This window comes from Eubalaena glacialis, chromosome 4 (genome assembly GCF_028564815.1).
Source record: "Eubalaena glacialis isolate mEubGla1 chromosome 4, mEubGla1.1.hap2.+ XY, whole genome shotgun sequence".
Lineage (NCBI taxonomy): Eukaryota > Metazoa > Chordata > Mammalia > Artiodactyla > Balaenidae > Eubalaena > Eubalaena glacialis.
The window spans coordinates 134796072-134819010 of record NC_083719.1 but is presented as its reverse complement, the minus strand read 5'-3'; positions in this window follow the sequence as shown (position 1 = coordinate 134819010).

Below are 22939 nucleotides of genomic sequence, written 5' to 3'. Positions count from 1 at the left end.
CCATTCAGTCATAAAGGTTTTGGGGTTTGGGCTGCCTCTCAAAATACCCTTTACATTTTTTTCAGCACCACCCCCATCCCTAGTCCAGGCACCCACTATCTCATGCATGCTCTGGTCAACAAAATGGTCTCTCCTATTCCCCAAAGGAGCCATATGTCACTGCTGGATCTATTTTCACAAACAATGATTTGCACAGATCGTTCCCTTGTTAAAATACCTTCAAATCTAAGCCTCTTCATCATCAGAAAATCCACAAACAACAAATGCTGGAGAGGGTGTGGAGAAAAGGCAACCGTCTTGCACTGTTGGTGGGAATGTAAATTGATACAGCCACTATGGAGAACAGTATGGAGGTTCCTTAAAAAACTAAAAATAGAACTACCATATGACCCAGCAATCCCACTACTGGGCATATACCCTGAGAAAACCGTAATTCAAAAAGACACATGCACCCCAATGTTCATTGCAGCACTATTTACAATAGCCAGGTCATGGAAGCAACCTACATGCCCATCAGCAGACGAATGGATAAAGAAGATGCAGTGCAGAAATAGAGACACAGATGTAGAGAACAAACATATGGACACCAAGGGGGTAAGTGGCAGGGGGGTGGTGGTGTTGGGATGAATTGGGAGATTGGGATTGACATGTATACACTAATATGTATAAAATGGATAACTAATAAGAACCTGCTGTATAAAAAAATAAATAAAATTAAATTAAAAAAAAAAATCTAAGCCCCTTACTCTTCATTCAAGGACTGATCCCCCCAAACACACACATACACACACACACACACACACACACACACACACACAGAGTTATCTGGTCTTTAAATCATAATAAAAAGAACAGCTAACATTTAATGAGCATCAATATGATCTAGCCACTCTGCTAGCCCCACAGATTATCTCATTTAAGATTCATCAGAACCCTATGAGATAGGTATAATTATGAGCCCAATTTTACAGATGAGTAATTAGGCTCAGAGAGGCTAAGAAACATATGCTAGTTTATACAGTAAAATGGTAAAACAAGGAACCAAATTGTGGCTATCAGACTCCAGGGTCCCTTCCCTTAACCTCCATCCTGTATTACCTTTAACATATCTCCCCCTCTGCCCTTCCAGAGCCTCTACACCAGTCCCACCGAGAAACATCCTCCAAGGGACCATTGATTCAAGAGACAGCGAGCAGGTCACCCCGCAGGATACACATCTCAACTCTTGGCCTGCAAAGGGCAGCGACTGCCCTGGAAGAAAAGTTGGTGCCTCTGAACTTAGAGCACCATAAATTGAGCGGGGATATCTTAGGTGTGGAGAGTGGGTTTCATCTGATGTCCCCAGTAACAGGCTGGGCAACAAGTGGGCAACTCAGAGCAGCTGCATTTCAACAAGTGGGCAACTCAGAGCAGCTGCATTTCAAAGCAGCAGACCAGGACAAGCTACTAACGCGTGGACACAACCACTCCACGACTTGCTTAAAAGCCACGCTGTGTCTCCTGGACCATGGTCGCAGGCCAAAATACACACATTCTGGTTTTTACGACCATAAGGTTAGCATTCTTTTAATGGTTCCTTCCCAGTTCCCTCGCTCTCCACCGTGCTGGGTTTTGCGCATTCCATCTCCTCATTCTTTTTCTCCTTCCCAGCTCTGCTCTCTGCCTCCCTTGCTTCCACCCTCCTGCTTCAAAGCTTGCTTCCACTACCTGCTGCCTTGCTTTTCTGCAACCTCCCCGTCACAGTGGTTTTCCTCTCCTTCTGGGCCCTTGGTCAGGTTTTCCCTAATTACTAGGCTTCCTCTTCCTCTGTTTTCCTGTTTTCCTGGCAGAACCTCCTTCCCCCGCCTTTTACGTTTCCTGGCTTTGGCACCAACTTGAAAGCTCCACTCTGGCTTTCTGGTCTTCTCATTTCCCCCACTGGTCCATCCTCTCTCCTCCATTGGCTCCCCTGCATGGCCCTTTCCTTTCTTTCTGGACACCTGGTCCTACGTGTCTCTCTCACCCCCCCCATCCCCTTCACCCTTCACCTCTGTTCTTTGTTCCCTTGTCCCCTGTCTTTCCTCAACCCTCCCGTCCCTCCTCTTAGGTCCCCTGCTGGTTCCATCCCCCCAACCCTTATCTTTGTTTTCCTTCCTTCTGGCTGCTGATAGAGCGGGAGTAGTTGCAGGCCGCATCCCTGATTTCAGCAGACCCAGAGCCAGCACATCAGCCTAACACTAACAGTGCCCGGGGAGAGGGAGGCTCGGTCCCTACAAGCAGTATGCCCCCGCAATTTGGAGTTGAGCTAGAGGCTTTGGAATAAAGCTCAAGGAGTCTGAGGCGTCCAGCTTGGCAGGCAGCATGGAGAAAGACTGACTGTTTCTTTTTCCCACTGATCTCGTTTAAGCCAAGGCCAAACACCAGGGCTGGGGCATGTCATTTGTAAGTTGTAGCCTCAGTGACCTTCCCTGTCCCTTCCTCACAAAACACACACATACACACATTTCTTATTCACTTTTGTTCAGAGCAAAAGGCCCTGTGACTTTTCAGATGTGGTATATGAACACCCACGCTGAAAAGTAAGATCTATAAAGGGAACCAGAGCCACCACAAAAGGAGATGCTGCTTCTGCCGAAAGGGCTATCCTCCATCCCCTCTGCCTCTTGCCCATCAATTCTTTTCAACTTCAGTTGTTCCTGTTTCCTTGACTGAGCCCCGTTAGAGCAGAGCTGGCGTCTTTCCTTAGAGGACAGCGCCATCTAGCAGGTGAAATGCCAAACCCTTAGCAAGCAGCCCAGAAGAAAACCCGCCTCCCCAGCTCCCAACCAGTTCCCAACTTCCCTTTTTAACTCTCAGCCAGTCAAACCCCAACTGGTCTGAAACAGCGATTTAACCCTTTGGCCTCATGGGAGATTTAAGTCCATTTCCAATCACCTCTACTTCTCCAGTGCCTGATTGAGTTTCAGTTTGTGGCCTTAGTTTCTAGAAAAGGCAAGAAAGTTCTAGGTCAAAGCAAAACAAAAAAGAACATCCTAAGGATATCTGAATGGCTCAGGCCCCCTCTAGAATGCTGCAGCAATATTTTCTTCTCTTCCTTTTTTCTATCATTTCATCTCCTCCCTTCTTTTCACATTTATTGAGCACCTGCTGTGAACCTGGCACTGTGCTAAGTTAATTAAGAGACAGTTCCGTTCTCCAGGGTCCCACAGTCCAGTGGACTCAGATGTTAGACTCCTGACTTTGCAGAACCTCTGATCTGGGATGAGGCCTTTGTAATCCTAGCTGTGCTAAGGATCTAGGGGATAGAGGAAAGAAGACAGTCCCAGGTCCCCCACTTCCACCTCTATCCAAACAGCTTCATGTTTATCCAGGTTTTACTTCTTCGGTTTCTGCCTAAGATTTTGTTTGAGTAAAGTATTTTGAAGACATCTGCTCCAATCTAAATGTCTCACTCTACAGATGAGGACATGGGGTCCAGAGAAGTTTAAGGACTCACCCAAGGCCATAGAATTCGGGGAATATCTCTCCAAGTTTTACTTTCCTGGCTCCTTGACAATAAAACCCTATCAGGTCTTCAAGGCCAGGCTTTACAAGGTGAATGAGGGCAAAGTGAACTGCTCTCACAATTTTGTATTTTTGTTTGCATCCTTCCTGCCAGACTCCATGTAGGCAAGTGACCGTATATGAGTCTGCTAGGGCTGCCGTAACAAGATACCCTAGAGTGGGTGACTTCAGCAACTGAGATTTATTTTCTTACAGTTCTGGAGGCTAGAAGTCCAAGATCAAGGAGGTGACTTTCTTCTGAAGACCATGAGGGAGGATCTGTTCCAGGCCTTTCTCCTTGGCTTGTAGATGATCATCCTTCCCCTGCATCTTCATCATCTTCCCTCTGTACGTATTTCTGTCCAAGTTACCTCTTCTTATAAGGAGACCAGTCATATTGGATTAGGCCTCTTCCTAATGACCTCATTTTAACTTAACCACCTCTGTAAAGACCCTATCTCCAAAAACATTATGAGGTACTAGGGATTGGGACTTCAACATGAATATTTTGGAGGGACACAATTCAGCCCATAACAGATGGCAAATAGTTTTTATTTGCCTCACAAACTTTAATCAATTGGTAGTGGCTGCCTAGACTCCCCCACCCCACCAAAAAGGATGAAGAGGATTCTCAAGATTGAGAAAAGGATTCTAAGATTGAGTCCACATGGGGTCCACATTGCCAATATAAGCTACAGGCATGGAAGTGGGAAGTGGCAGCATGATTGTCACACGTCTGCCCTTGGTGATATAGGGCATATAGACACTGCCTCCTAGGAGCAAGAAACATATATCTCCACGACATATCTCAACATACCAAAACATTTCAAAGCCATACTTCTGAAAGAAGGTCCATAGCAATCATGTGGTCCTCTCAAGCCCTTTATTTTACAGATGAGGCAAACTAAGATCCAAGGAGGTTACGACTTGCCTAGGATCACACAGCTCCTTTGTGGCAACATCAAGACCAGAATTTGACTTCGTATCTTTAATCTAGCATCCTGTCCAAGACTTTGGTTGCCCCTATTAACATCCAATAAAAACAGAAGCTGCAATATTTCCCAGGCAGGATCCTCAAGTTCCCCATTCCCTCAGACCCAGGAAGGAACCACGTGTAGAGAGCTAAGCTAAAAGTTAAAGGTTCTGGTTGGAGTCTGTGGCCAACTCCATACCGCTTGGACCACTAAGTATTAAAGGATTCTGAGGCTGCATTTAGGCTTTTCTGGAGAGAACACTGCCATCAATGAGTGATGTCTGCCATTGCTATGGGCACAGGATTGGGTAGGGGTAAGATGAATATTATATATTTGCTGGGTTAGCTAATTTCTAAAGTCCCTTCCAATCCTAAAACTTTGTAATGAGAGACTTGAGCAGGAGCCATGGGTTTCTTCCTTGAAATTTACTAGAAAACTGGGTTAAAAGACATGTCATGATGATCCCAATGCCCAAACACAGTTATGTGACCTTCTCCAAGGGTTCTGAGCACAGGGCCCTTCTGTGTAGCTTCCGGTCCCAGAAGCTCCACCTATCCTTTATACACACATCTTTAGTTTCAGTCCCACTGAAGTTATCACTGGTGTTTCTCCATGTAGAAATCTCCCCCCAGAGTCATTTGGTGAGACCCAACTCTAGGTCCTGGATGAACACTGGTAACTTCCATTTACTTGATGCAGCAATAGGCAAGAAGTGTTTCCTAAAGCGTTATCCTTGAGGCAATTGCAGGCGAGGGGCCATGCAAAGGTCCACTGACTCATGGGCCCTGGAAAAGGCCAACTACAAGAGAATAGATACCATTTCTCAAAGGCTTTCCAGCATGCCACAGCATTATATGTGGCTGACCCATGCAGCTGCTCAGGGAGAGGGGAGTCGAAGACATTTGCCTCTTAACTTCATAGAGGCAATGAGCCTTATTCAGGTTTTTCTGTTCCAGCTCAGCCTGCAACTCCCCAGCTGCCTCTTACTCCTCCCTCTTGGCATGCAGGCCTGGAGCAGCTTCTGAGAAATAGGATAGGTATTTATCACCTGGAGAAAAAGCTCCATATGAATGGGTATGAGAGAACCCAGAAGTGGTTAAGAGCTCAGCTCTGGAGATAGTAAGATCTAGATTCAAGTCACAGTCCAGCCACTTTCTAGCTGTGTGACCTCAGACAAGTTACTTAACTCCTCGAAACCTCAGTATTCCTATCTGGAAAATGGGGACAATAATAGTACCTAGCTCATAGGGTTGTTGTAAGAATTAAATGGGATCATATTTACTTGTACTATTATAAGTATTATTAATTCAACACATATTTAAGGAGCACCTACTCTGAACTGTTTGGGATACAAAGATGCATAAGACATTGTTTTTTACTTGGCAAAATTCATGGTCAATTACAATTCAGTTGCACTACAATATCAAGTGCCTAGCCGGATATCTGTCCAAAACACAAGGCAAGAAGGATTAATTCAGTCTGGGAAGCTAGAGAATTTCCTTTACATAGCCAATAACATTTGAGCAGGACCTTGAGGAAGGAATAAGTTTTTACTACAAGTTCTTACCAAGGGATCAACATATGCCAGAGGAACAAAGCCTATTCTGGGAACTTTGAGTGTGGGCTGTGCCTGGAGGTGGTAAAGTCCCTGGATTTATTTCCGTGGATCCAGGAGGGAGCACCCCTGGAAGTCAGGAGATCTGACCTGACCCTGGCTTGCTGTGTCACCTCAGTCAAGTCATCCTACTTCTCTGTGGCTGTTTCTTCAAATGTCAAATGGAATTGATTACCCACAAAGAGGTTCCATAATGCTTGAAATTTAAGTAAGAGCTGTGTGAAAGCTTTGGGAAATTAAAAGAGCTATTCAAGCAAATAAGAAAAACAGTAACAAATGTTTACTAAGCACTTATACCTGCCAGGCACTGTGTCAAGGGCTTACAAGCATGACTTATCACAACAGCCATTACTATTGCCACTTTGCAGATGAGGAAACCCATTGGGAAAAGAGGTAACTTGCTCAAGATAACACAACTAATGTTGATGTGTAAGTGAGGGAAAGGGACAGTGCTCCTCATCCCCACCCCTAGACATGCTGGAGCTGTTTCTAATGATCCTGGGGTCTGGATAGACCCATGAGAAACGGAGGCACCAAGCAATGCTGTACCCAGCACTAGACTAAGGTTTCAGGATAGCACCCTGCTTAAGTCCAGCCTGCCAGCCCCTAGAGAGGCACAAAACATTCTGGGTCTCTTGGCCCTTTTCTGGGAGATCATAGCCATAGCACATCACTCTTTGTCCAGTGCGTGCCAAGAAGAGCTCAATATGCAAATGTCAACTTTCATTGACACACACCCCCGGTCACTGCCTGGATTGGGGGACAGCCACAGCACAGAACACATGCCTAACTCATTGCTAAGTTCCTGAGGCCACCCCTTGGCCAGAAGGCCCAGTCCCACAGGACATCCCAGTGGAGGGCCCAGGGCTCCTGGGAAGAGCTCCCTGACCCCTGCAATGAGCCTTGGTAGAAGAGGGTTAAGGGAAAGTAGGCCCAGGGTCACCAATAATGCCTCCAAGGCACAGGCAGGCAGGCCCGGCTGTGAGAAGCTGAGTTGAGGCTGGCTGGGGCAGCCTATGGAGGAAGGGAGAGGATGTATTGGGCTGCCTAGAGGCTGGCGATAACCGAGGCCTCACAGTTGAGAGGGTTAGCTCAGGGATTCAGAGGAATCCCATCCACTGAGAAAGCCCGGAAGTAAAAGCTCCCAGTGAAAAAATGACACCCACACTGCCTGGAGCTGGGGAAAAGCCCTGGTTACAATGTCTTCTGCTTCTGAGGAAAAGAAGGAATTGGGGGGGTGAGGGGGGGGGGGGTCGCTGCTAGTGCATACAACAAGGGTACAGTAGGATGATCATGGGTGCTGGCTATCTGCTCCTGCCCCTCCAATCTCGCCCTATGTCCAATTTTCTTTCCTTTGCCTCCTTCTCTTTCTCATCTTCTTCCTCATTTCTTCCTACTAGTTCTAGGTAAAGTTTTTTGAGTTCTAACCCTATGCCAGGCACAGTGCTAAGTGCTTTACATGCATTATCTTGTTTAATCTGCATAAGAACCCTCTGAGGTAGGCAATATATAAAGATTTCAGAGAGGAAGAAACTGAAGTTCAGAGAGGATTAAATAAACTGCCCAAGGTCACAGATCCGATGCAGCATTCAAATCCAAATTTTTACTCTACAGCTTGTGATCTTTCCGTTGTACTACCTGCCCATAAAACTTGTTTGTGGAGAGGGAGCCCATCAGAGGACTGCCTACCAGAGACTATGTTTGAGCTAAGTTTCTCTTTCTTTAACAGAAGTTACCAGCTGCGTCACTGTATAAATTCCTGAAGAGAACTTTCCTCAAAAAGGAGGCATTGTGAGAGTACCGACTGTTCTCAGACAGGGATGTAATAAAACCTTATGCCTTTTGAGGGTCTGAGAAGGAAGGAGCCCTACCCCAGGGGAAAGAGTAGGAGGGGAGGAAGCAGAATCAATGTTCTAGGCTGCCGAAGGGGAGGACTTTGAAGCCAGCCCTTCAGCAATGATGCTGTTGACAACTTCATCCCTGGAAGACATTTGAGCAAGTGAGGGTGAGCCAAGAGCCCCTGAGTCCTGGTGCAACCATGATAGGACCTGAGCTGAAGCCTCACCCAAGAGTGGTGCAGAACGATGCTTTCCAAGTCACACATGGGCCAGTGAGAAACCGCATCACTAGAAGATTGCCCATACTCCACTTCCCTCCTCAGCAAGTCCAATAAAGACTGACCACCCTGTGGGCTAAGTTAGCAAGCCCTTGAGGTTTGGATAATTCAAGGGGTGGTGGGAGACTCTGAGCTTCCTTTAATAAGGCATGTGAGGATTTCAAGCAATTAAAAGGGAAAATAAGAAAACCAAATCTATTTGCACACTGAGGTTGCTCCACAAGCTGAGTTTTTCTTTAGGGTTTCTCCTATTGGTCTTTCTATCCTGTTGGCGTGATGTGACAAAAGAGTGGTTATCATAACTTTCTCAAGAAATCCATAACTCACCAACAAAGATGATTTCTTTCCCCCAACCAAGTCAGGGTCACCATGTATAGATGCACAGGCTGCGTACTGCTCAACTCCAAGGGGTACTATTCACACAGACTATGATGTGAATGGTTCCTCTAGGTGTTATGCAATAAAGAGGCACTGAATTGCACTCTCCCATTTTTTAAGAATCAGGTCAAATACATCCTTCTCCGCCCAGCCTTCCCCAAACAGCCCAGCTGACAAGAAGTACTCCCTGTTTTGTACCCACAGTATACTCTCTACAAGACACTTCCTGCCTTGTAGTTACTGTTTCATGTGAATAGCTAATCTTTCCCACCAGACTATGGTTCTTAACCTTTTTAGAGGAGTTCTGAGCTGCTTTTAGAATCCTGTCAGAGATACAAACACTTGCCCTAAGGGAAAAAAAAAAAAAAAACTGCACAAACACATGTAATTTTGTATCCAATTTCCCAAAATTCACAGATGCCCTAAAAACCATCCACAACCATTTAGGGTGGAGCTACCAGGAGAGCAGAGACAATATCTGCCTTGTTTACCATGGCATCCCCCAAATTAGCACAGTGCCTGACACACAGTAGCATAATAAATGCCTGTTAAAGGAAGAAATGATTGACCCCTGGAATCCTTGAGTGCAGGGTCAGTGTCAGAGCCATTTCTTTAGCCTCAGGGAGTTTCCAAGACAGTGGACCCTCAACCAGCCTGGCCCTTCCAGGCCCAGCCAGAGAAGGAATCTTCGCCAAGCTCCAGAGTCCCCACCATGAAAAGGCAATGTCCCTGCTTGGTGGGGTTTTTAGGCATTGAATGGGAAATCTGACACAATGACTTTTCTGGCTACTTAGAATTTATGCTTCCCTTCTTTTCTGCCCAAGGAGATACAGAAGTTTGTTTAGTGAGGTGAATAATGTTAATATGATAATAATAATAATCCCTTATATAATTTTCAAATTAAACTGTCCTCCACATTTTCACATGTATGAGCTCCTCTAGTCTTCACACATTATCCAGTGAAATAGATATCACCTTCATCTTACAGATCAGGAAGCTGAGGCTCAGAGAGGCCAAGTTACTTGCCCAGGTCACACTGTTTGTCAAAGGCTAGACTAGCACCCTGGAATTCCATCTGCTTCTCCAGCATTCTTCTGCTGACCTCACACTGCCATATAAGCAATTACTGAACCCCATATTAAATGTCTTCTACATGCAGACATCAGCACACTCTGAGTTTAGCCTGTCTGAGCCATGCCCCGGAGTCTGTCTGCACCAAGCCAGAAAAGCTCATCTGCTCAGCAAGTATCACCTGCCACAGGCTTCCAGCTGCCAAAGCCAGGCTACACGAAGCCAGGGGCTGCCATTAGGACTCTCTGGGGTCAACAGTCAGCAACACAGTGGCCCCAAATGGCCCAGCCCTCCTCCGCCACCAAATGCTGGCCACTAGAACTTCTCAACTACACCTCCTCTCTCCCAAGAGTGGGTGAGCTGGGTCCTCATTCCAGAGCCTCAAGGCATGGCAGAAGGTGAAGGCTTGGAACATCAAATTCCACAAAGAACAGTTCAGATCATTGAAGGAAAGAAAATGAGTTTGGGAAGTGAGTTAAAAGGACCTCTCAGAGCAGGGGTTCCTGCTCGAAGGAAAAGAAGTCTGTGGAAGGCACTCAAGTACATAAAGAGATGTGCTACTATGGATGATTTACACTCATTTTTTTTGCATCTGTATCATAGGCAAAGAAAGGTAACAGCTCCCACTGCAACGGGCAAATTTTAGGTTAAGACTTCCCTACTGCAAGAGTGAATGGGTGTGTAGAATGTCCCCCCCTCAAAAGCTTCAGAGTGGGATTTGCAACACCTAGAATAAAATCACTTAAGGGCAAATCACCTTGCATTGAGTTAAAGGGGTATATCAGCTGACCTCTACATAGACCTCCCTTCCCAATTTGAAATTATGTTGCCACCTTAAATCATAGTAATGTCTTATGCCTGTATAGACTTTACAGTATTCAAAGTACCTTTATGGAGATTGGATCACCTTTGACAATTCTGGAAGGTAGTGTGGGAGGCAATTACCATCTCCAGTTTACAGATGAAGAATGACAGCCTTACAGGGCAATGCTTTTTCCAGCCAGCTATGGAGAACCATGCATCTTAACCAGCTGGGATCTCAGCTCTCAGCAGCTCAACTGACAAGGTCTGAATCCTTGTGCCAACCATTTGGGTTTCTGAGAAAGCCCAGGGAAGCCCTTACTCAGACAATCTGGGATGGGGGTTGGACAACCGCACAACCAGAGCAGCCAAGAATGAGAAATCACAGTGACACCCCTTATCTGGCCGGAGCTGCCTGTAGATAAGGTAGAAAAGAGTGCACGTCACAGCAACTTCCTGGGTTTGTGTTCAGACAACCATTCCCCCTCAGTCCCACTAAAAAAGGCTCCAGTCATGCAACGCTCCTCTCTTCCTGTCTCTTTGTCTTCTCTCTGTTCTTTGCTCTCTCCCCAAGCCTCCTTCCTTATCTTATTGCTCCCTCTCCCTGAGGCTTGACACTCCTCACCTCTCACCTTTCGCTGCAGGGTGAAGAAGCGACTTGACATGATGACAGGTTCTGAGGAAAGCCCTTGCCCCCAAAGATTTCCCACTCTCAAGAGCTAATGTTCCTAAAAGGAAGGGCAGTCTTACATGTGTATATTGGCTGGTTAAATCTCTGACGACTTGGTGCGAATTATTTTACCATGATGTCTCCCTTTGCACCAGGAGTGATGTATCTAGTCAACAACTATGCTAGGCATAGAGATACACATCCCCAGGCCTCATGGTATTCGTGGTTTTGTATGGGGCTTCCCCAAGCTCTGCCATATCCTGAACCCTCTCAATCCCCAGGCAGCTGGGAGGCAGACACAGGGGCAGGGCAGCCTGACCTCCCAAATGAAGTTCTCACGTGTGCTGCAGTGTGAGAAAGGTTGAGCATTGGTCTGGTGGACCTACAGCAGTCAAATCCAAGACTCCTGGAGGGAGGAAGGGAAGGCATTGAAAGGGGAAGAAGACCTCAGACCAGAGAATTGGGGATCTCAAAGACCAATGTTACTTCACAATATGTCAGGAATTTACCCCACTCACTGTCACCACTGCCACCCCCAGTCCATATACACACTCACCACAACCCAACCAAAGAATTCCTTGGAACTGCCTTGTAATGGCAACTGAAGTGTGATCCAGAGACCCTCCAACCACTTACCTGCTTCAATTTCCTAGCCAGCTATTTCACTCTTGTCCTGCTCCTCCTGAGATCTGAGAGGTAAAGTGGCCCAAGACCACACAGTACGTGAAAACAGAGGGGATGAGAAATTGTATTAGGAACCAGTGTGTCTGGATTTGAATCCTGGCCTACCACCTAACAAACCTGTGACCAAAGGGGCATTACTTAGCTTGCTTCCCTTCCCTTGTCTGTATGATGGGTATCTGAATAGTCCCTGCATTGTTGCAATCTACCAAAGAGTAAATGAGATAATACAAGAAGATATTCAATGCTTGACACACAGTAAGTGCTCAACAATATCAGTAGCCAGGTCTGGAGCTCTTGCCTTTGGCTTTGTGGTAGAGGTTGGTTTGTTTGTTTTTTCCCTTACCAAATTACCCTTTGTGTCATGGAGAGGAGGTTGAGATATTTATGACTCAGTTCCTGATCCAGGGGAAAGAATGACCCTTTGAAATGTCACCAGAAGTGCACTTTGTTCTTGCTTCAGACTCAGATCAACAGAATTTTGATACTTCCCCACTCCAAGACTTGTGCCCCATTAGAGAAAAGCAGACCCCAACTCTGAGGTCTCCCGACTATCTCTTAAGACCAGCTTCTTAAATCAAATTACAGAAGGATCCTCTTTTGACATCAGACTAGCCAAAAAGATACAGTGGTCTAGTCTCAGTGACACAATTCTTACCACGCTAGCGATTCTTGCAAAGAAAGATATGAAAGTCTCATTCTTCCACAGAAGGGCCTGAGTAGAATTGAAGATTGTGCAGTTCAGGGGAGACTTGCTATATAATATCTGAAATCACTAGACATTTGAAAGCAGAAATGTCTCTCTCCTTTGAGTATTGCATCCTAACTGCCATCCAGAGATGATTTATATGTGCTCATCCTTATTACAGACTACACATAATAAAGGCATGATAGAACTCATATCTGCATAGATTCAGGCAGCTCTGGGAGAGAGGCTGCCAGTTTTGTTTGACAAGACACTCAATCAAGCAAAAAGGTTTAAAATATTCCAGGAGGATCCCACTGCCTGCTCAAGACTGTATATTTTTATCCAGATAACAGAAATCCTAATTGAGCACAACATTAGTACTCATTTTTCCTAACTCCTTCTTGCAATGAGAAGTACCAAAGGAAAATTACAAAAAATTATGGGCTAGGGTTTTGAAGAAGAGTTTGCCATGTGGTAGTTCCCATAAACTCAGGCATTGCCCCTCATTTGGGTGTTTCTAAGCAGAAAGTGAGGACTTCTGTGTCCACCGTACATTGGGTTGAGTTTTTCCCTACATTATTGACTCATTGGATGAAAACTTTCCTTCAGGACTTCTCCACATGTTTAAATCCCTTTTAAAGTGTTCCTTGCCCTTAGATTTATAGCAGGGTCTGGAACAGGGGGAGGTGAATGAGACGCTCACTCACCCAGGTGCAAAATTTAAAGGGGCACAAAAACCCCAGAAATCAAAATAAGTAGTATTTTAATGCAATATTTTTGATAATACAAATGAACACCAAAAAAATCAACAGTGAATAAAAGATCAGAATTTTAAATAAAACAGACACCAAGTCTGCACTTGTACAACACTGCCTCACTCGCCTCACCCTAACACCGGCCCTGGCAGCCAAAAGATTTATTTACAAAAATGATAGCTGGTCTGCAAGTCACGTTTTACTAATTTTATTTTTTAACGTTGCATTAAAATATTATTTATCTCGATCCCTGCATGTTTTGGTACCTCTTTAAATATCACACGGGAAGAAAATGCCTCACTTGCCTGCCCCATTCTCAAAATGCAGACAATGATGCTGAAACCCAAAAGGGAATTTAAAAACCCTAAATTTTCTCATTCAAATACCTCCTCCTCATCATGGTATCCAACGGCACCAAACACTTTTACGCCGCACTAATGGTGAGCAGAGTAAGGGGGTGGGGGAACCACCATCCCAGCTTCTAAAAAGAATCTCTTTCCTAGCCGTTACAAGAGCTGACAGGTTGATAAAACGTTTAAAGGCATAATGTTCAAACAGTGAAAAAAATTAAAAATGTAATAATAAAGTTAAATGTAACTATTTTAAAGCATAATTCTTTTGAGAGACGAGTTTTATGTTGGACCAGCATTTGAAGTAGCAGTAGGCATTATTAACGGGAACCTCTAAGAGAGAAGATTTAAATCACCAAAGTAATAAAAGCTGAACAAGGACTAGCACCTTGAAAGGCACTTGGAGAGAAGATTGCATACAAATGCAATTAAAACGATGCTTATAAAATACTAAGATGTTAATTGGGTTCAGTCCCTGAAGCCCCAGCAGTACAGTATGTCAGAAGTTAGCTGGTTTGAAGTTTAAAAAGAGTAGTTTAATTTGTACACCTTGTCCTAATTACAGAGCTTTCTGCAGCCCGCGTATCTGTATGGTTTATTGTAGCTTGGAGCTTTGTAAAACAAACACACACACCAGTTAATTGGGTTATTGCGACGGAAAATTGGGCTACAGAACAGCAACCTCTCTTGCTGGCGTGCCTTTACGGCTGGTAATGAACGCTCCAGCCATGCCAGGTAACCCTGATTTGTAAGGTGTGCCGTTTACAGCTTGGTGATTCTGTTGGTCTGAGGAATAGGAGGTGATGCCGTGAAAACAAAGAATCACGCCAGATAACGTTCCCTCACGACCACGCTCCCGCCCCAACTGGCTTGCTTAGAACTGTTAGCACTGCCACCACCCCCAATCCTGGTTCCTGCCCTTCCAAACATCCCAGCCCGTCTGAAGGCCCCGTTCTCACACTAAAGCCCTAGGCCCCGGGAATGGAGCAAGGACAGTGGCTCATCCAGTAGCCCTGTTTTTAGAGCACCTGTGGGGAGACCTTGTGAGGTGGTGGTTTTTCTCCTAACCAGCAAATAAATATGTAATGCTATCAAAATAGGATCATTAAGTCGGATTAGGAGTGAGTATGGCTGAATCATTTTCCAGGAGTCCAATGAAATGTGCTTCTCACCATTAGGGTTTTGGCCATTTCATGGCTGGCACCGCAAACTTCCTTCATGAAGGGGACCGTGACATATTGCGGGTTTACAGTCTTTTTCAGTCACTCTCCCCAACCCCTTCTACCTCTAGCTGCTCAATATGAATCCACAGTGAAGTGAGATGAGAATGCTGAGATTTTTATTCCGGCGCCAGCTAAATTATTCATCTCTGGGAGGTTCAGAAGTGAGCAATGGGGTAGCAGACAGTGTGGAAAATAGCAAATACAAGATTCCCAGGCTGGATCCCAGCTTATGGAAAATACAGAAGAGCCCCCTCAGTCTTTGATCACGAGTAACAAAGAAACATCATCTTCTGCCACAGCCTAGAGCAGTTTTCCACATGGAGTCCACAGTCTAGCCCAGCCCAGGGTAGCCAGCCCAAGGTAAACTCGGACCATCAATGCCTTACTCCAACTTCCCCTCCACCTGGGTCCAGGGGGGACCTGGCTTCTCATGATTGAAAGGAAAGTAATCTGATCCATGAAGGCACTCTAAGAAATTGATGTCTCAAAATTTTTCCAGGGGTCTTCCCTGGTGGCGCAGTGGTTGAGAATCTGCCTGCCAATGCAGGGGACACGTGTTCGAGCCCTGGTCTGGGAAGATCCCACATGCCGCGGAGCAACTAGGCCCGTGAGCCACAACTACTGAGCCTGCGCGTCTGGAGCTTGTGCCCGGCAACAAGAGAGGCCGCGACAGTGAAAGGCCCGCGCACCGCGATGAAGAGTGGCCCCCGCTTGCTGCAACTAGAAAAAGCCCTCACACAGAAACGAAGATCCAACACAGCCAAAAATAAATAAATAAATAAATAAATAAATAAATAATTTTCTCCAGCCAAGAGTATTTGCAGTTTAAAAAAGAATCACCACGGGTAGGCCATTCTTTACAGAGATGAGAGAAGGAAGGCTTTGGGAGCCAGGGCCCTCACACAAGAGCCCATTCATCATGCTGAGTGGACTTTAAAACTCTCTGGACATCAAGGATAAGCTTTTCAACATGCCGGGTGCTGTAAAGAATCTCAGAGCACAAGGTCTCTCTTGTCAATGAGCTGATATTTTGGAGAGGCAAAGCCCACACCTGGCTCTCAGGGCTGGTCTGGAGGGTGAGTGGAGCAGAGAACAGTTGCTGTAGCAACTCTTCGTGGTGTTAGGGTAATTATCTACACCAATGATTTCCCTGGACCTGAAAATTTGGAATTAAAAATGTTTACTTTGGGCTAATCAAAATCCTAAAAGGAAACTTCCCCTGTCCCAGAGCCTGGATTTTAACTAAGCCTGGCCATGCTTACTGCCACTTAGCATGCGGGAGACATGAGCAGAGGCTCAGCTGTGTGAGTAATCCTGGCCCACCATTTAGCAGCTGTGTGGCCTGGGGCACATTCCTTCACCGCTCTCTGCCTCAGTGTCCCCATCTGTAAGCCAAAGACAATTACATCACCTCCCTCATGGGGTTGTTAGGATGATTCAAGGCGATAATGCAGGTAAAACAGAACACTGCTGGGAACATAACAAGCACTAAATAAATGTTACCAATTATAATTATCACTATTAATATTATGCGTGCTTTACAGATGAGGAATTGAAGCTCAGAGAAGTTGACTAATATGCTTAAGATGTTACACACACACACACACACACACACACACATGGAATAACAAATACAAATTCAAACTCAGGAATTCTGACCCCAAAGCCCACGATCTTAATCATTATGGAGAGCAAGTCTTTCTGAAAGGATATCTCCTTACAACCCAGGACTCATTTCCTCAATCTGGGTCTCTTCCAGCCCGTAACCTGGAAGAAAAGAGGGAAGCGGGGACATTTGAGAACACCGTGGTACCTGAGAGGCGCATCTGAGGAAAGAAAAAACTTGCAGATCTTAGAATCCCGCATCACTACAGACACACCACCCATTTCACAATTTCCCCCAGATGGGTCCCGACCCTGGGAATCAGACTTAAGGACAGCATCAAGGAGAAATTCCTGCAGTGCAAAGCTGCTACGGTTTCTGCTTAAAATTGACTCTGAGGTTGTATTAAAAAGCAAGAAAGCATCAGTAAACCCAGCCTCCCTGGCTCCAACAAGCCTGCGGCAGGCAGGTTATTATTATTATTTATTTGTTGATGGATATTCAAAGCCATCAGTCAGGTCTTCCCCCAGGCCAGGAAGCCGAAGAGCAAAGGCAGTAGAAATCTTGCTTTTAGTTCCCAGAGCTGCTTGGGAACTGAGAGTTATTAAAGTACACTTTGCTATTGCTATCTGCTCTGTGAGGTGCTTGACCCTACATCTGACTTCAGGCTTCTGCTGTCCCTACAGTACAGGCAACAGAAAGTCGTACAAATTGCAAAGAGGGACTCCAGGGATGAATGAAGAGGAAGTGGCAAGAAGGAAGAGGACGCTGGGGCTGGTGGAAATGGGGATTTTGTACCTTTGTTTTATACCCTCTCTGCCTTAACCTTTCATTACTCCATAACCACTGGACTCAATGAGACCAGAAGATGAAGAAATTGCCCAAGGAAGGATGGATGGAGCTGTCAGTGGCAATAAAAGTCCATGTAATAAGAAGAAAGAGACACTTGCCACAAGGGTGAGTACTGACCACATCTCTCACTGAGGGCTTTCGAACTTTTTCTGACCTTGACTATGCCCCATAGTTAGAAATACATTTTACAGCATGCCACAGACCTCCATGCACACACTCATAAGTGAAACAAAATTTTCATTGAAACAATACTCACTTTTACCACATGGGATGTCCTCTGATACTTTCTTATAATTTTCTTTTTTTAAAAAATCTTGGTGAGGACCCATAAAATTAACTTCATACCCACCTTAGACCTTGGAAATAAGAATCCTCTCAGAATGAAGTCAGGGAACCAACAGTTTTGACAACAAGCACCCCAATGGTTCTCTTGCACACAAAACTATGCCTTCAACCCTCAGCTGCCTCAACTTGCCTTCTCAAGAAACTACTACACATAAAATAGATAACTAATAAGAACCTACCATATAGCACAGGGAGTCCTATTCAATACACTGTAATGACCTATTTGGGAGTAGAATCTAAAAAAGACTGGATATATGTATAGGTATAACTGACTCACTTTGCTGTACAGCAGAAACTAACACAACATTGTAAATCAACTATACTCCAATAAAAAAATTAACTTTAAAAAAAAAAAAGGCGGGGCTTCCCTGGTGGCGCAGTGGTTGGGAGTCTGCCTGCCAATGCGGGGGACACGGGTTCGAGCCCTGGTCTGGGAGGATCCCACATGCCGCGGAGCAACTGGGCCCGTGAGCCACAACTACTGAGCGTGCGCATCTGGAGCCTGTGCTCCGCAACAAGAGAGGCCGCGATAGTGAGAGGCCCGCGCACCGCGATGAAGAGTGGCCCCCTCTTGCCACAACTAGAGAAAGCCCTCGCACAGAAACGAAGACCCAACACAGCCAAAAATAAAAATAAATTAAAAAAAAAAAAAAAAAGGCAATTCAATTAAGGAAAAAAAAAAGAAACTTGAAATCATCCAGGAATTCTCAGTGTCTGGAGGTGGCCAGCTCCATAATGCCTAGTCTTGGTCCGTGACGGCTAATTTTATGTGGCAACTTGGCTAGGCTATGGTGTCCAGTTGTTTGGTCAAACACTAATCTAGATGTTGTTGTTTAGGCATTTTGTAAATATGATTAACTATTACAACCAGTTGTCTTTAAGTAAAGCAGATTACACTTTATGAGTGCGATGCATCCAATCAGTTGAGGGCCTTAAGAGCAAAGACTGAGAAGAGTGAGGTTTCTAGAAGAAGAAATTCTGACTCAAGACTAATAGAAATCCTGCCTGAGCAGCCAGACTGCCAGCCTGCCCTACACATTACAGACTTGCCAGCCCCCATAATCACATGAGCCAATTTCTTAAAATAAATCTTTTTATATATTTGTATGTTTATGCATGTAGATGCATATATATTTATACATATATGCATATATGTATTTATATCTTCATATATACATGCATATATATACAAATATATGCATATATATATATATAAAACTCCTATTGGTACCTCCTAGAGGTTTGGTTTCTCTGGAGAATCCTGACTGATACAACGTCTAAAGTCGCATTTACTATTAAATAAACTTAATATAAAAAAAGAGAGTATTTACTCTGGCCACAAGTGGAAACTAATAATAAAGGGAAGGAAGAGTGGATTCAAAGAGACACAGTAAAAGATCTGTAATCTAGGTAATTCCATGGGAATTACTTGTTAATTTGTTAAGGAGGTTGAAGGAGGGGAAGGAGTACAAAACTACACCCACGGTTTTGGCTTGTTGAGTACAAATAGTAAATAGAGTGAGCAGTTTGGGACGGAAAGATGATGAATTGAAATTTATACATATTACATCTGTGATGTTTGCAAAAATCTGCAGGTGAAGATACCTAGTAGGCAGCTATGCAGCTGTATGTATGCACATGTGCCTGGATTTTAGAATCAGATCCAACCTAGATGGAGATTTTGGAGTCATTCATATATAAATAGTATTTGAAGACATGGCAGGAGATACGTATATTAGTTAAGACATTAGTTAAGACACAAACTGTCTGGAGGGTATTTATTGGCTCATATGTCTAAAAAGTGCAAGGATATGCTGGCATTAGATACAGCTGGGTAAAGATGTCCAAATGTTCAAATGTTCAAACATCCAAATGTTACTACCAGGAATCAGTCTCTCTCCATCTCTCATTTCAGTGTTTCTCTCCCTTTGAGGTGGGGAAATGGACACCAGCGCCTCCTGGCTGACATCCTACAAGTTTAGTACCCTCCACGAGAAAAGACCATCTCTTTCCAAATAGATGGAGCAAAAGTTCCATAGCTGAAAGTTTGGGCTGTTCCCCCAGCTCTTACATGGTTCACTTCTCCTCACTCAGGTCTCGACTTAAATGTCAGTTTCTAGTGAAGACTTCTCTGACCACACAGTCTAAGATAGCTCCCTACCTCAGTCACTTATCTCACCTTTACTCCACTTCATCCACTCCACTCCTGATATTATCTTGTTACTTAATTTATTTATTACATATCTGCACAACTGGAATATAAACTCCATGAGCTCAGAGATAATTTTGGTCCTATTCACATTGTGGATTCCCAGTCTCTAAAACAGTACCTCCTGGCACATATTAGGTGCTCATTAAATATGCACTGAATTAATAGGCTCTGATCGCCGTGAGAGTATTTACACCAATGAAATGCTACAAATTATGGCTTTTCCCCCCAAATGCTCGTTGTTAAATATTTACCAGCACATCAGAATCACATATACTGAGAGGGGTAGAGGTTTTGTTCATTCCACCAAAAGTAATCAATTTGCTTTTACTAAAGGAAGGGTGGATAGATACTGGGAGAACCAAAACAGCTGATGACCACCATAGTAAAGTTGACCAGGAAGTGTTCATAAACCAAGAGGAGAGATATATCGAAGAGAAAATCCTGTAGGACACCAACATTGAAAGAAAAGGTGGATGAAGAAGCCTCAAAGCACATAGTGAGAAGCAAATAGAAATAAGAAAATCAAGTCACGGGTGTCACAGAAGTCAAGGAAAAATCGAATTTCAAGGAGGAAGAAATGGTCCATTCTATCCAATGCTGCAGAGATCAAGGTGGCCTAAGGTAGTAATTAAAATCTAGGGTCTTTATTTGACTGATGAGATGGCACGATTCTGACATCCATTGGTCCACATTTCTCTATTGGGTAGATTTAATGCATCAAAAGCCACTGAATACATGGCACCTATCTCTTTTTCTCAACTATTGGGGTTTTCTGTGCCTACAGAGTAAAAGCAGGGCTCCATACTTTATGTGGCTCATTGGGGTACCATTGGCACAACAGATCCTACTCTTCCTTTGGGTGATAACACCTTCAAAACTCTCAGTTTGGGAATGAAAGACAGAGGTACCTAGTGATGCTATAGAAGGACTCCCATACTAAGTTTCCAAACTAAGTTTCCAGCTTAGACTGGAGACCACTGTTAATTTTGTGTTTGGGGTTATTTTTTTACTGTAGAACTACTCAGTCGAGAAAGAGGAAGGTTACCTGATGCAGGGCTGAGTTTGCCAATTGCTTCCTATTTGCATGTCCCATCTCCCCATCTAAATTCCAAGAGTCTGATCAGGAACCATTAATATATGGACCTAGGAGACAAGACCTACATCACAGGTCCCAAAACATACACTTATCGCTAAGCTCTGTGATCCTGCTTAAGTCACTGAACTGTTCTAAACCTCTGTTTTCTATGAGAATAAGAAGGGTTGGACTACGTCATTTCAAATGTATCTTCAAACTCTAAATTTCTGTTTCTGTATTCCCAAGTATCTACCATTATGTGCAGTGTTTCAGTAAATATCCGCAGAAGGATTGAAGGGTGAAGAAACAATATATTATCTAGCCATCATATCAGTGCCAGAAAGGAAGGGGTGGGGAAAACATAAGGCAAGCTACAACCAAGAAAATTAACATCAGACCATGACACTGTAATTCATGGATTCAGAACAAGGGCACTCTCTCTTGGCCCCCACCTGTAAGTGGTTTATTACTGTAAATTCTAGAAGGCCCTCATACAGCAGTCTTATTTATGTCATGACCCTACCCCACGGACAGTTTTGTAACAATGCAACAAAAAGCTCCTTCCTTGCTTTCAGCATTTCTCTGGCCACAATTCTCACTGGAATGGACCCCCATCACTGGCACTGGCTAAACTGAAGAGATGATTTGTATCAATCAGGTCTCTTTGGTAGAAAGCAACAGAAACTGACTTAAGGGGGGAGAAAAAAAGCAATAGTAAGTCTATTGTGCAGCTTGCAGAGTAAAAGGAAGAGTTGGTTAACCAAGCATAAGGACAAGAACCAGGCAGCTCAGGGATCTCAGTCACTCGGGATGTTTTCTCAAGAGCGTTGCTATCAGATGACTCAGCTTTCTTCTGTCTCGATGTGTCTCTGCTCAAGATTCAAATGCTGGGGAGAAAAAGGCTGATTGGCCTGTTCTGGGTCATATACTTACCCTTGAGATCAAAGAGCAGTGACTCTTCCCAGAAGAATGGTGTGAATACAGTCTACGCATATGTGTGTATATGTATGTATGTGGTATATAAGTATGCACAAATATGTATGTGTGTATGGCACATGCATGTATGTGCATTTATGTATGTATGTGTAGCTACATCTGTATCTGGTATATGTGTATGATGCTGTATGTGTGAGATCGTTGGATATGGATGTGTATTGTTTGTTTATATGTACACATGCACATGTGCAGGGAGGAACATGCTGGGAAGATACAGTTTGGTAAAGTCTTCAAGATGTTTTTGAATTTCAGTAACATTCCCTACCAGCTATGTAACTAGCTATATAACCTATTGTCTCTAATCTTTAGTTACTCTCATTTATAAAATTGGAATACCAATACTTACTTTGCTCGAAGGATTAAAAAAGAAGACAATGCATGTATGCAGTAGCAGTAAAACTGGCACAATAACCTCAATAAATAGGAGTTAATATTCTTACTATCTTATTAACTCTGAGATAGGCTATGATGTTCATAAATAGGTCAAAATCAAGTCAAAAAAAGTTCTATTCAATCTCATTCTTTCTGCCCCAAGAGCATCCACATCGGGAAAGTCACTCTTGTCCCCATCCCCAGGAGGCTACTCCCTCACTCTCAACTCAGGGTCTTTGCTAATGTGCTTCTTTCCACCTGGAATACCCTCATTTCTTGCAATCCCACTCCTAAATTCTAACCCCTTCAGGGCCGGGTTTCAACCCACCACCCCCAGTAAGCCTTCGTCGAACCCCTGCAGATCTCCACGATCTCCTGCTCCTCTGTGTGACAACAACCCTTACAGGAGAGATGGTGTGGCCATCCAATAGTTGTGGCCACCTGGGGTGCTGCATTGAAAGGAATTCTGAGACTGAGGCCAGGTCCAGAATCAGCAGGAAAGAGTGCCATAAGAATCAGAGTTTCTGGCAAGGGTGCAAGAAGTAAGTGCTGTGACCTACTTGGCACATGGTTGTGAGGCCTGCCATGTTACTCTTTGATTGTACGATGTGTTGGACTGTTCACTAAATGTTCCATGTGT